This window comes from Lethenteron reissneri, chromosome 65 (assembly GCF_015708825.2).
Source record: "Lethenteron reissneri isolate LAM-NWPU_2019-01 chromosome 65, ASM1570882v1, whole genome shotgun sequence".
NCBI lineage: Eukaryota > Metazoa > Chordata > Hyperoartia > Petromyzontiformes > Petromyzontidae > Lethenteron > Lethenteron reissneri.
The window spans coordinates 976425-989898 of NC_083843.1; the positions used below are offsets into that span (position 1 = coordinate 976425).

At 48.6% G+C, this 13474-nt stretch overlaps 1 pseudogene; it reads right to left on the reverse strand.

The window, feature by feature from the left end:
* Positions 1 to 1457: 1457 nt before the first annotated feature.
* LOC133359727 (E3 ubiquitin/ISG15 ligase TRIM25-like) lies at positions 1458 to 13248 on the reverse strand (annotated as a pseudogene).
* Between the last annotated feature and the right edge of the window lie 226 nt (positions 13249 to 13474).

Sequence of the window (13474 nt, forward strand, 5' to 3'; positions counted from 1 at the left end):
ATATTTACACTTCTGTGTGTCTCTAGTCTGTGTGTGTCTTTGTAGTACTGTACACTATATACACTTCTGTGTGTCTCTAGTCTGTGTTCCTCTGTGTAGTCCTGTACAACATATATATATACGTATGTGTGTCTGTGTAGTATTGTACACTATATTTATATATTTATGTGTGTCTCTGTATAAAGGCCTCTGTGTCCTGTCTGTACACGGCCACCACCAGCAGCAGCAGTGTTGGCAACAGAGGTCGCAACCGGGTACCCGATACCCGTACCCTACCCGATACCCGGCTACCCGTACCCGGCCGGGTAAGGGTACGGGTAGCCGTTTGCGACCCTGGTGCGGCCGGGTACGGGTAAGGAATCAAAACCCGTTTGCGACCTCTGGTTGGCAATGACCTGAACCGGCCCTGGGCCTCCCCTAGGTCGACTCAGCACCAAATGCATCCTGCCTGGTGCGCTGTGTAGTGAACATCGCTGCTGGGCAGAGGCGAAGCCAGGCGGCTGTGGTGCTGACAGCCACCAACTCGTGAGCCGTCACGGCCTCCCGAGGCACTGCTGCTACTCGCTAGTGGGACTTGTCCACACCATCTACTGAGGCTATACGGCGGAATTTGTGTGTAATCTGTTTGCATATAAGTCTCTCTGTGTATGTACATCCTCTATGAAGCTCTTTTTCTTCACAGATGGTGCAGTGGTGAGGGGAGGCCGTGGCTCTTGGTGGCGCGTGGGGGGGTGGAGGGAGAGGGGTGACGTGGTGACGTCACCGCGTTGGGGCAGCGTGCGTTATGACGTCACCGCGTTGGGGCAGCGTGCGTGGTGATGTCACAGGTTTGTGAGTGTGCGTGGTGACGTCACCACGTTGGAGGAGCGTGCGTGGTGACGTCACCACGTCCATTACGCAGAAGCAGCAGACAACTTGAACAGCTCGGACATTCATCTTCTTGGTACTTTCGGTAAAGTCACGTAGAAGGGAAGTAATAAAATAATAAAACATAATAAAAATAAAACATAATTAAACAATTCTCACGACGTTTCGGCCACAACGCAAGCAGCCGTCCTCAGGTGAAAACCAGGTCTGTCGAGGCGTCAGACGCTGTCGCCTCGACAGACCTGGTTTTCACCTGAGGACGGCTACTTGCGTTGTGGCCGAAACGTCGTGAGAATTGTTTTATTATGTTTAATTTTTATTATTTTGTATTATTTTATTACTTCCCTTCTACGTGACTTTACCGAAAGAACCAAGAAGATGAATCCCTGCAGTCACGAAAGCTTTACATCGAAATTTAAGCTCGGACATTGTTGGCGCCTTTTGTGTTTGGCGCCGTCTCTTTATTTGTTTATTAATTTGTAGATTTAATTTGCTTGGCAGTAGCTGTGTAGAGGATTTGGTCCTCGTGTTTAATTAATGAAAGGCGTTGCGGGATGCACTGAGCACGAATGACGCTGTACACAACTACATTGTTGTTGTTCTGTATTTTTATTGTAGAATCGACGATACAAATATTACAATGCCTCTGTCGTACGCGTACATTTATACTTAAAAAAATCAATAATATTTTTGTTTTGACTTAAAACTTTTCTTGACTGATGACGACCGCTTGTGTTGCGATCAAAACATCATGAATTTTTGGTTTTTCATTTAAAATTTGTATTTAATGTGTATTATTAAATTTTGCTTATTTTTCTTTTTTTTATCTACGTGACTTTACCGAAAGAATGTAAAGAATGTTATTTTGTTGTTGTATCTCTCCCACAACCCATGACACCACCAGTGTATAAACACATCCCAGTTCACCATTGCTAATCACTGCACCCCTACACCACAGTCACACTCCCCTGGCAGGGTGAATACATCCACGTTGGCTTCACACACACACAGAGCAGTACTTATTTTATCACCCCCCTCCCTAATGAAGGTTGTGAGGATTGTTTACGCTCAGCACCCCCCCGTTGTGATGGAGAGCCACCAGTCAGTCACGGGCGTGGCGCTGCGCGTGACGGTGACGAGGGTGGCGAGCGCCGTGTGTCGTGGTGGCGTCTGCCCTCTGCGCTGTTCACGTTCACCTCTCTCAGGACGCAACACTCAGATCCACAATCCTCACTGAGTCACCACCCCACGCCACCCACAGCCCAGGGTGTAGGGGCTGAGTGAAAGTTTTATTAAACGAGTGTAACAGCGCCATGGAGTCGGCGTTGTAAAACGACAGCAGCCCCGCGTCCCAGTCCAGATGGACCCCGACTCTCCGCGGAGGCTGCGGCACCGACAGTGACGTCACTACCCCGCCATGCAGCACTGATAATCTGTCGTCTTGTTTCCGTAGACACCAGGAGACGTCGCTCCCTCCCAGGCCGCACTTAGCACCAAACCCACTCCGTGGGATCGTTCCGTACGCAACTCCAACCCGACAACCCCTCGAGCTCCCCACGTCCACCTCCCAGTAGTGCTGACCCGACGAGAAGCTCTCAGAGCACAGCGCTTGTCGCCAGCCATCAAAGCGGTGTGGGTGATGGGGGCGACCCTGGGGACATCGCTCTGCGTCGCCGTCCTGAGATCCGTGGAAATCTGGAGGTCGTCGTGGGCTGAGTTTGTGTCCAGAGTCGGTGAGTGTCCATCTGTGATGAGTAATAGTGTACACATACTAATATTAGTTAGTGTTAGTGTACACATACTAATATTAGTTAGTATTAGTGTACACATACTAATATTAGTTAGCATTAGTGTACACATACTAATATTAGTTAGTATTAGTGTACACATACTAATATTCGTTAGCATTAGTGTACACATACTCATATTCGTTAGTGTTAGTGTACACATACTAATATTAGTTAGTGTTAGTGTACACATACTAATATTAGTTAGTATTAGTGTACACATACTAATTATAGTTAGTGTTAGTGTGCACACACTAATATTCGTTAGTATTAGTGTGCACACACTAATATTCGTTAGTATTAGTGTACAGATACTAATATTAGTTAGTATTCGTGTACACACATTAATATTAGTTAGTATTAGTGTACACATACTAATATTAGTTAGTATTAGTGTACACATACTAATATTCGTTAGTATTAGTGTACACACACTAATATTCGTTAGTATTAGTGTGCACACACTAATATTCGTTAGTATTAGTGTACAGATACTAATATTAGTTAGTATTCGTGTACACACATTAATATTAGTTAGTATTAGTGTACACATACTAATATTAGTTAGTATTAGTGTACACATACTAATATTCGTTAGTATTAGTGTACACACACTAATATTCGTTAGTATTAGTGTACACACACTAATATTCGTTAGTATTAGTGTACACACACTAATATTCGTTAGTATTAATGTACACATATCAATATTAGTTAGTATTAGTGTACACACACTAATATTAGTTAGTATTAGTGTACACATACTAATATTCGTTAGCATTAGTGTACACATACTAATATTAGTTAGTATTAGTGTACACATACTAATATTAGTTAGTATTAGTGTACACATACTAATATTCGTTGGTATAAATGTAAACATACTGCTAATCACTTGTGAATTATAATAAATAATAACATTACCATGTGTGTGTGTGCTGTGTGATGTTGACGCCACTCTCACAGCATCTCTCTTCAAACACGACGCCTGTACCAAAGTCACCACAGCCTCGCACACTCTCACGTCCACACATAGACATTGTGTGTCACAGCCTCGCACACTCTCACACCCACACACAGACATTGTGTGTCACAGCCTCGCACACTCTCACACCCACACACAGACATTGTGTGTTACAGCCTCGCACACTCTCACACCCACACACAGACATTGTGTGTCACTCGGCTGCTGGATGAGCGCCTGTCCGCGCCGTGCGCGTCCTGGGGGGTTATTTGACCATACTTCGCCACTTTTGTCGGTTCGCCTTGGCGATGGTGGGGATCGTGAACGTAGAAGCGTAGAGGTGCAAGTACAACAATGGTTCATGCTGCACTGCCCTCTGCTGGTGTGATGTGTAAACATTCGGCACGAGGGAGACAAAGGCGGCCGGGCGTGTTGCTGGCCACCCACCCCCTCGTGTACCATGCCGGCCTTCATAGGTGCTGCTGATCGCTGACAGCACTTGCCCCAGTACCCAGCAGTGTGGTTTAGTAGAATATTGAAACTGTCAAACTGATTTCAATACAACCAGGTAGGGCCCACTGATCCATGTCGCTCTCTTTCAGAGTCTGCGTCTCTCTCCTCGTGGTGGCGTGGATTTTCCCCTGGTTCCTCGCGATTTTACTTCCACATTTATAATCAATTTGCATTCAGAGGATTTGGCTGCTGCTATAAATATTCACGTGATGAGCCACTTCATAGAGCTGTCATTTGTGATAGTCAGGTTGCTTCCGACAAAAGAGCGACATGGTTCAGTGGGTTCCTTACCTGGTAAAATAAAATGTTGATGAAGGTGGGGAGCACAGAAGTGCAATGCAACAGAGCGGGATACCCGGGTGCAAGACTGAGGAACTCACAGACGAGAGGCAGGAATCTGTGCATGGCCCTTTCAAAGCAGCGGTTCGACGCGGCGTCCAGTGAAGTGGCAGGTGGGGGTGCAGATTCCTTTCGGAACTTTTTCCTAGGACAACCACCAACAGTATCACACACAGCCTCGTTGAACCACAGCATCGGAACAAATGGGATCCATCGCATGTGCCGTGTCTCATACACAGCCCATGTCTCACACAGACCGTGTCTTACACACATCCATTGTCACGCAGGCAGTGTCTCACACGAAAATAAAGACAAAGATCCTCCGTGTAGACAAAACAGACTGTAAGGGCAAGTGCTGTTAGCGAGCACCTATGAAGGACAGAATGGTACATGAGTGGATGGGTATGAGCACCACGCCCAACCGGCTTTGTCTCCACAGTGGCGATGTTCACACACCACACCAGGTACTCATTTGAGGCTGAGTCTACCTAGGGGAGGCCCAGGACCGGTTCAGATAATCGTCATCGGGGTTGTCAATGAGTGGGAATCGAACCAGGGTAGCCGGGTTCTCAGCACGGTGCGCTAACCGCGACACTACCGCTCACACAGCCCGTGTCTCACAAACAGCCAGTGTCTCACACACAGCCCGTGTCTCACACACATCCAGTGTCTCACACAGAGCCCATGTCTCACAAACAGTCTGTGTCCCACACACAGCCAGTTTCTCATATACAGCCCCTGTCACACGCAGCCCCTGTCACACACAGCCCATGTCTCACACACAGCCAGTGCCTCACACAGTCAGTGTCTCACATACAGTCAGTGTCTCAAACACTGTCGGTGTCTCACACACAATCAGTGTCTCAAACACAGTCAGTCTCACACACAGCCCGTGTCTCACACACAGCCAGTCTCTCGCATACAGCCCATGTCTCACACACAGCCCCTTTCACACACAGCCCGTGTCTCAAAAGCAGCCAGTGTCTCACACACAGCCCCTGTCACACACAGCCCGTGTCTCACACGCAGCCCGTGTCTCACAGCAAGTGTTTCACACACAGCGCGTGTCTCACACAGCCCGAGTCACAGACAGTCAGTGTCTCACACACAGCCTGTGTCTCTCACACAGTCAGTGTCTCACACCCAGTTAGCGTTTCACACACAGCCTGTGTCTCACACACAGCACGTGTATCACACACAGTCAGTGTCTCACACACGGTCAGTGTCTCACACATAGCCCGTGTCTCTCACACAGCCCGTGTCTCACACACATCCTGTGTATCACACACAGCCAGTGTCTTTGCACACAGCCCGTGTCTCACACAAAGCCCGTGTCTCACACACAGTCAGTGTCTCGGACACAGCCCGTGTCTCACACACAGCCCGTGTCTAACACACATCCTGTGTATCACACACAGCCAGTGTCTTTGCACACAGCCCGTGTCTCACACAAAGCCCGTGTCTCACACATAGTCAGTGTCTCGCACACAGCCCGTGTCTCACACACAGCCCGTGTCTCACACACAGCCCGTGTCTCACACACAGTCAGTGTCTCACACACAGCCCGTGTCTCACACAAAGTCAGTGTCTCACACACAACCAGTGTCTCACACAGTCAATGTCTCACACACAGTCAGTGTCTCGCACACAGCCCGTGTCTCACCCACAGCCCGTGTCTCATGCACAGCCCATGTCTCACACACAGCCCGTGTCTCACACAAAGCCCGTGTCTCACACACAGCACGTGTCTCACACACAGGCCGTGTCTCACACACAGCCCGTGTCTCACACACAGCCTTTGTCTCACACACAGTCTGTGTCTCACACACAGTCAGTGTCTCACACACAGCCAGTGGCTCACACACAGTCAATGTCTCACACACAGTCAGTGTCTCACACACAGTCAGTGTCTCACACACATCCAGTGTCTCACACACAGTCAGTGTCTCACACACAGCCCGTGTCTCACTCACAGTCAATGTCTCACACACAGTCAGTGTCTCACACACAGCCAATGTCTCACACACAGTCAATGTCTCACACACAGCCTGTGTTTCACATACAGCCCGTGTCTCACCCACAGCCCGTGTCTCACGCACAGCCTGTTTCTGACGCCAACTTGCTATGCTTTACCCACCCGGCTCTCCACTCGTTATTGTGAGCGTCTCTCCTCCGCCCTCTGTTGTTGTTGGAGGGCGACTGCCTCCAACTGCCCAGTAGCGTCCTTCACGAGCCTCCTCCACAGAGGCTTATCTTGACACTGCCGATACCAGTCATCGGCAAGTCCACTCAGCCCCACGTCCTCCTGGACCACATCACCTCATCTCTTCTCTAGCCTGTGCCATGCCCGTTTAGCCCCCTCGATCCGGCCGAACAAAAGCTGTTTAGACATGCGGTGGCTGAGCATGCGGGCTACATGGTCCAACCAACGCAGCCTTGCCTGCTGGAGGAGGTCACCGCTGGGACTTTGGCCAGATATTTCAAGGATTTGTGAGATCCTCACACAATCCAGCCTGGTTAAACCCAGGATGAATCGTAGGCAGGCCAGCCTAAATGTTTGTAACCGGCGACGATGTTCCATTAAGGGGGTCTATGTTTCGCAAGCATAAAGAATGAGGGAATGACCGTGGCAGAGATGACCTGAAGCTTCGTGCGTAGCGAGAGACTAGGTAGCTTCCACACAGCGTTACGCAACTGATGAAAAGAAAATGCCGCTCGACTGATTCGGAGTTAGACCTCTGCTGGTAAACTGGAGCTGGTCATGAGCACACTGCCCAGGTATGGGAAACTCTCCTCTCTCTCCACAACTACCCAATCAACAATCGGGAATTGTGCTGGTGGAGTGCCCGATGGTACAAAATACCCAGGCAGGTGCTTAGTTTTAGTGGGGCTGATGGTAAGGCCCCACCTCTTAGTGGCAAATCCTGGTTCAGCAGCAGTATCTCCAACTCCTCCTCTGAGTGAGCAGCAATCACCAAATCATCGGCATACTAAATATGGTTGAGCAATAGGGATCCATCCCTTAACCACACCCGGGCATTGTTCAGCCTCCCTTTGTATCTGTACCAGATGGACATTCCTCTGATACAGCCATTGAAGGCTTCAATAACTACGTGGTCAAAATATATGTTAAATAATGTGGGAGCCAAAGGACATCCCTGTCGCACCCCAAGGTGTACAGGGAATGGCTCTGACTCCCGGCGACATAGTCCTTAATGATCGTGAGGAAAGGGTCAGGGACTCTGAAAGCATAACGAAAACCCAGAGCCCAGGCCTACTGATGATATCATAGGCCTTGACCACGTCAATAAAGCAGAGATGTAGGTCTTGTTGGAATTCCCTACACCACTGGTGTAGCAGACGGACAGAAACTATGGCATCCCATTCCTGAAACCGTATTGGGGCTCCACAAGCCTCTCCTCTGCGTGGCTAGCAAGGCGATGTTGAGTAATCCCTGCCAGGACTCTTCCCGACAAACTGAGAAGTGAGATGCCCCTGTAGTTGTTACAGTTTGTGCGGTCCCCTTCTTAAATAGGAGGACCACCAGGGCACCCTTCCAATCCTGCGGAAACCCGCCAGTGGTCCAGACTGTTGTTATGATGTCATGAAGGGGAGTCTGTGCCCATACGCCACCCTTCCTCAGCATTTTGCTTGGGAGATCATCTCTGCCCTGTGCCTTTCCCGGTCTCAGACTCTGGTTCACCTTCAATAATTCCTCAAAATATGGCACCTCAACCAGCCACTCACAGTGGGTGACTTCTTCCTCCAATATTCGAGGCACCACAGCCTCGTCAGGGTTATCCCCACTTTGTGCCATTACATCGGGAGGAGTGGGGGACTATTCGAACCCCAGCTGCAAGCGATGATGAAATTCTCGCTTGCAACTTTCATCAGCGAGCTGAGACCATGCCACTAATGGTGTGAATGGGGCCCTGGGTGTACACCCACACACAGGTAGTGTCTCACACAGTCATTGTCTAACACACAGCCCGTGTCTCACACACTGCACGTGCCTCACAGACAGCTTGTATGTCTTAAGCACATACATACCGTGTGTCTAACACAGAGCCCGTGTGTCTAACACACACAGCCCGTGTGTCTAACATACAGACAGTGTGACTAACACACACAGCCCGTGTGTCTAACACACACATCCTGTGTTGTGAGTGTTAAACCGTGAGACGTGATGATTTGTACCTGCGCATCAACTCCAGGTGCCTCTGTGGAAGAGAGAGAGATCATGAGTGAAGTCTCTACCATTTGACCGCGAGCCCCTCTGCCACTGCCCACTCTGTTGTTCTGGACACCGAAATGGCGTCTCCACAGAGGCGCTCCCCACCTGCAGGAAGGCGAGCGAGTCCTTCTCGTGCTGCAGAGCACACAGGCGAGCGGCCATCGCCTGGAGCTCCCCGATCTCCCGCTTGTGACGAGCGATGTCCTCGTCTATCCGGGACAGCAGCTCGCGCTCCTTCACGGCCACGCGACGTAGAGCCTCCTTCTCATCCTCGTTCAGAGCCTTCCTTAGGCGGACGAACTTGCCCGTGATGCGACCCCTGATCCCGGCCACCGATTCCTGCTGAGACGCGGGGACCACGGTTGGCTCCATAAGCCATAAGTCACTCCGTGTGTGCGTGTGGGCGCCATGGTGGCTAGGAGATGTTGACTCCCTCGCCTGGTATACAGCAAGTCGTGGGTTCGATCCCTCCACATTTAGGGTCAACGTCGCGCATTTAGAGTATTTGGCTGCTGTCAATTTCCACGTTACAATCAGGCACTTTGTTGAGCTATCATTTGTAATAGCCAGGTCGCTTATGAAAAATAACCTTCCCTGGTAAAATAAAACTAGTTTAGTCTATAGGGGGTCTCTATGTGTCTCTATGGGTATCTAGGTCTCTCTCGGGTCTCTATATAAAGGGTGTTTAAAAAGATAGACCCGATTTGAAATCGCTATTTCTCTGCAACCACGAACCACCCATGTATGAAACTCTTACCACTTGAAAGGGCGGGGCATAGACTTTCAAATGATAACCGCTATATTCCTCTCCCGGCACAAAAAAACAGCCCTAGTCTCAGTCATTTGCAAGATGGTGACCCAGCAACACAAGGTGTTTTCCGTTCTGCAGTTCAGCAAAACTGAATCCGTAATTGCGGTGCAGCGTGCATTTCAACGGCGTTTTGGCATTGATCCGCCAATGTCAAAGAGCATTCGTCATCGGTACCGACAATTTGAGGAAACAGGCTGTTTATCTAAGGGGAAGAGCACACGGCGACCACGCACCTCAGAGGAAAACGTGAGAAGAGAGGCGTTTGGGACGAATACAACTATCATCTCGATGTTGTCCGTACTGCTGGTGGAGGGCACATAGCGCATTTATAAAATGGTTATTAAAACATGAGAACTCATTAAACCGTTTGTTACTTTTTGTGTAATTGTAACATGTTGTCATCGTGAAATATACCGCTTTAAAATTGAGTCAATCTTTTTCAAATACCCACATCTATTTATATCTGTGTGTCTCTATGGGTGGCAAGAGTGTCTCTGGGTTGAAGCACGCGTTTAGAGTACAGTATTTAGAGTATCTAGGTCATATCAATTTCCACCTGATAAGCCATTTCATTGAGCTATCATTTCTTAGATTCAGGTTCCTTCTGCAAAATAGCTACATGGCTCAGTTTGGCATTACCTGGTAAAAAAAATATTTAAAGCTTTCGTGACTGCAAGGATTCATATTATTGGTTCTTTCGGTAAAGTCATGTAGAAGGGAAATAATAAAATAAAACAAATATAAAACAACATTTTTTTTATTTGTATTATTTTATTATTATTGTTTTATATTCGTATAATTGTATTATTTCTCTTCTATGTGACTTTACCGAAAGAACCAATAATATATTACCTGGTAAATTAAAACTAGTTTAGTCTATGGGTCTCCATGTATCTCTATTTGTCCCTGTGTATCACTATTTGTCCCTATGTATCTCTATGGGTCTCTATATATCTCAATGTATCCCTATATATATCTATTGATCTGTATGTATCTCTATGGGTCTATTGTATATTTTTTCACGTGATGATGATGATGTCAGCCACTTTGTTGAGCTGCTATCATTTGTGACAGCGAGGGTAGCTTTTGAAAAATATACATAGCCTTACCTAGTAATATAGAAATGTTGTAGTTTAAATAAACTCCGGTGATGCGATTAGGGACGGTGTGAGGTGCAGTTGTGCGGTGTTCGTGCCTCTGCGTCCGTGCCGGTGCACGACCTCCTGTGCAGAGCAACAGCTGCACCACAGCTCCACCCCGAAAATCCGTGGCACTCTCTACACTTTCTTTTTATACCACAGGAGTGGAAGACGCGATGCCGAGTAACGCAACCTCTCAGCAGACTCGCCAATGCGGCTATCTAATGCAGTAAACGTGCAGCTCCCTCGTAGTTGATGTTGAGATTGAAAATGAATGATATGATCTTGATTTGCAGCTTTCGTGACTGCAGCAATTCATACTCTTTGGTTCTTTCCTGACTTTACTGAATGATATAGTTATAGTAAGAGGCATCAAAGTTATAATGCGACTTCATCAATGGGTGGAGGTCACGGGGGTCATAAAGCCAGACCAGGACACGGTACCTGCTCCTCCTTGCGAGCGGCCTCCATCCGCTTCACTGACTCCTCCGCCTTCTTCCTCTTCTCCTCCATTGATCGCGTCTCCTCCTCTACGCGCTTCTGTAGAGAGAGACGATACGTCACCGGGGGGAGACTCCAGGCCCCTGAGCCACCTCTCACACCGCCCCTTCCTTCGACACCGACCACTCCACAGTGAAGGCCCTCATCTCCACGCTGCCTTTGTGTAGCGACTGAGAGGGGGGGATGGAAAGTGGGCAAGCTGATGCCTCGTTGTAGCAGCAGCCGGTGGGAGCCGTGCTGGCTTGGTGTCCGTACCGACTCGGACCCAAAGGCTCATGTGCCCACAGCTGCCTAGTTTAGAAGAAAAATCTAATATAATTTTTTCTCAGGTGGCTGTGATATCAGTCTCAAATCTTTGTCCATTTAATTACTTTATACGGCAATTATATTTAATGAAAGCGTAAAATTCAATACATCCTGAGGCTCTTTCCTGAAATGCAAACCAGAAGATTAGCTGCACAGGCAGAGACAGAGATTCAAACGGGAGAGAATCAGCACGCGATAGTTTTTTTCCTTCAGATGTTGTGTAGCCGAGTGACATAATTGGTCAGATCGTGTTAAGGTGTCTAAATCTGAGGGCCTCACCTTCCGTGTCTTGTGCTCGTTCTTCAGCGTCAGGACCTTGTGCCATGTGTGTTTTCCTGCGATAGTGCAAGTTGAGCAGACCAGGCTGCTGTCTACTGTGCAGTAGAATTCCAACTCCCTTTTGTGATAAGGACATCTTCGCTCATCCAAGCTTGCAGTGGGATCCACCACAGCGTGGTATCTCAACCTGGGATTCTCCAGGTGAGGCCTAAAGTGAGAAAAACAGTAGGACATCTCACATCTCAGGCAGGTATTCACTGCAGGAGTTTGGCCGTAACCGCAGATGTCACACACGACGGCCGCGGCCATCCTGTCCCCAACTCTGAGCTGCTCCACCAGGTTGGCGAGGGCTACGTTCCTCCTCAGCTGGGGTCGCACAGGGAAGGTCGCTCGGCACTGCGGGCAGCTGAAGCTGCTCGCCGTCTCCCAGGCGGCCTTCAGGCACCGGAGCAGAACGAGTGTCCACAGCTCAGCGTGGGGGGGGGGGGGGGCAGACGAACGTGTCAAAGCAGATGGAGCAGCGCAGCTCGCTATCCACACTCTCACTGGGAGTCACGCTCTCCATGCCCATGGCTTCGCTGGACCACGATCTCTCTCTTATAGCGACGGTGAAGAAGGAAGTAAAACACTGACATCACGTGACACTGCTTGGAATGTGAACCTGTGCCCCTAGGTGCACAAACAGCAGCCTCAAGGTGAACACAGATACCGTACACACCTTGACATTTAAAGAAATTAGTGCTGTTGTTAATATAAATCGGTGAAGCTCAGCTGATGTGGCTCATTCGTGCAATCAGTGTCGAGAGATACACTCATCCTTCTACATCAAGTTAGTGGCAAGATGTTATCTCCCTCACCCGGTATACAGGAGGTCGTCTGGGTTTAATCCCGACCCTGACGCCTGCTTAAATATTTAAAGTTGACGTCTCTCTCTCTCCGTGGTCGCGTTAATTTTTCTCCGAATCCTCTGATTTTTCCCTCCACATTTACGATCAACATCACCTAGTTAGATTAGTTAGCTGAAATACATTTTCACATGATAAGCTATCATTTGTGCCAGGTGGTTTCTGAAACATAGCCCCATTGCTCAGTGACCCCTACCTGGAAAAAAATAGTTGGTATAGTTGTAGATATCTCATGATGCCCTGTAACTCCATCTCAGTGTAATTACCCCAACGTGACGAGTTTCTTGAATGGCATCGTGGCATCCGAGATGGAATTTGTCTGTAGCCTCCTGTGACACATTCTGGAATCTGAGTCTTTTGCTAGCAGTGTGAATCTATCACCAACTCCACCTTCTTCCATCACCCACTGCTAACCAAGTTAAACTTTAGCTACCATGCAGTTTACTGCAAGGTAGCCAGTTTATATTTATTTTCGTATTCATATCCATATTCCCCGGCTTTTACTCCCAGCTTTACACACCACCATCACTATGAAATGTGACTCCAAGCCCGGCTTTTTCTCATCACTTGGGAAAAAGTTTGCGCGCTGTTTCGAGCGTGCAAGTTTTCTCACACAGATCTGGTTTACCCCCCCCCCCCCCCCCCCCACAGCATAATAAAGGACGGCTCAACTTAGCGTTCTTATCTACTTCCGCCCCTGCATCACAAAGCTCCAGTTTGAGCTCCAGTCGTTGCTTCCCAGTCCACACCCCGCCCCCGCACTTACCGTGCCCCCCCCTCCTTCCCCAACAACTATATAATTCCTCGTCACAGCCATCTCTTAGACACA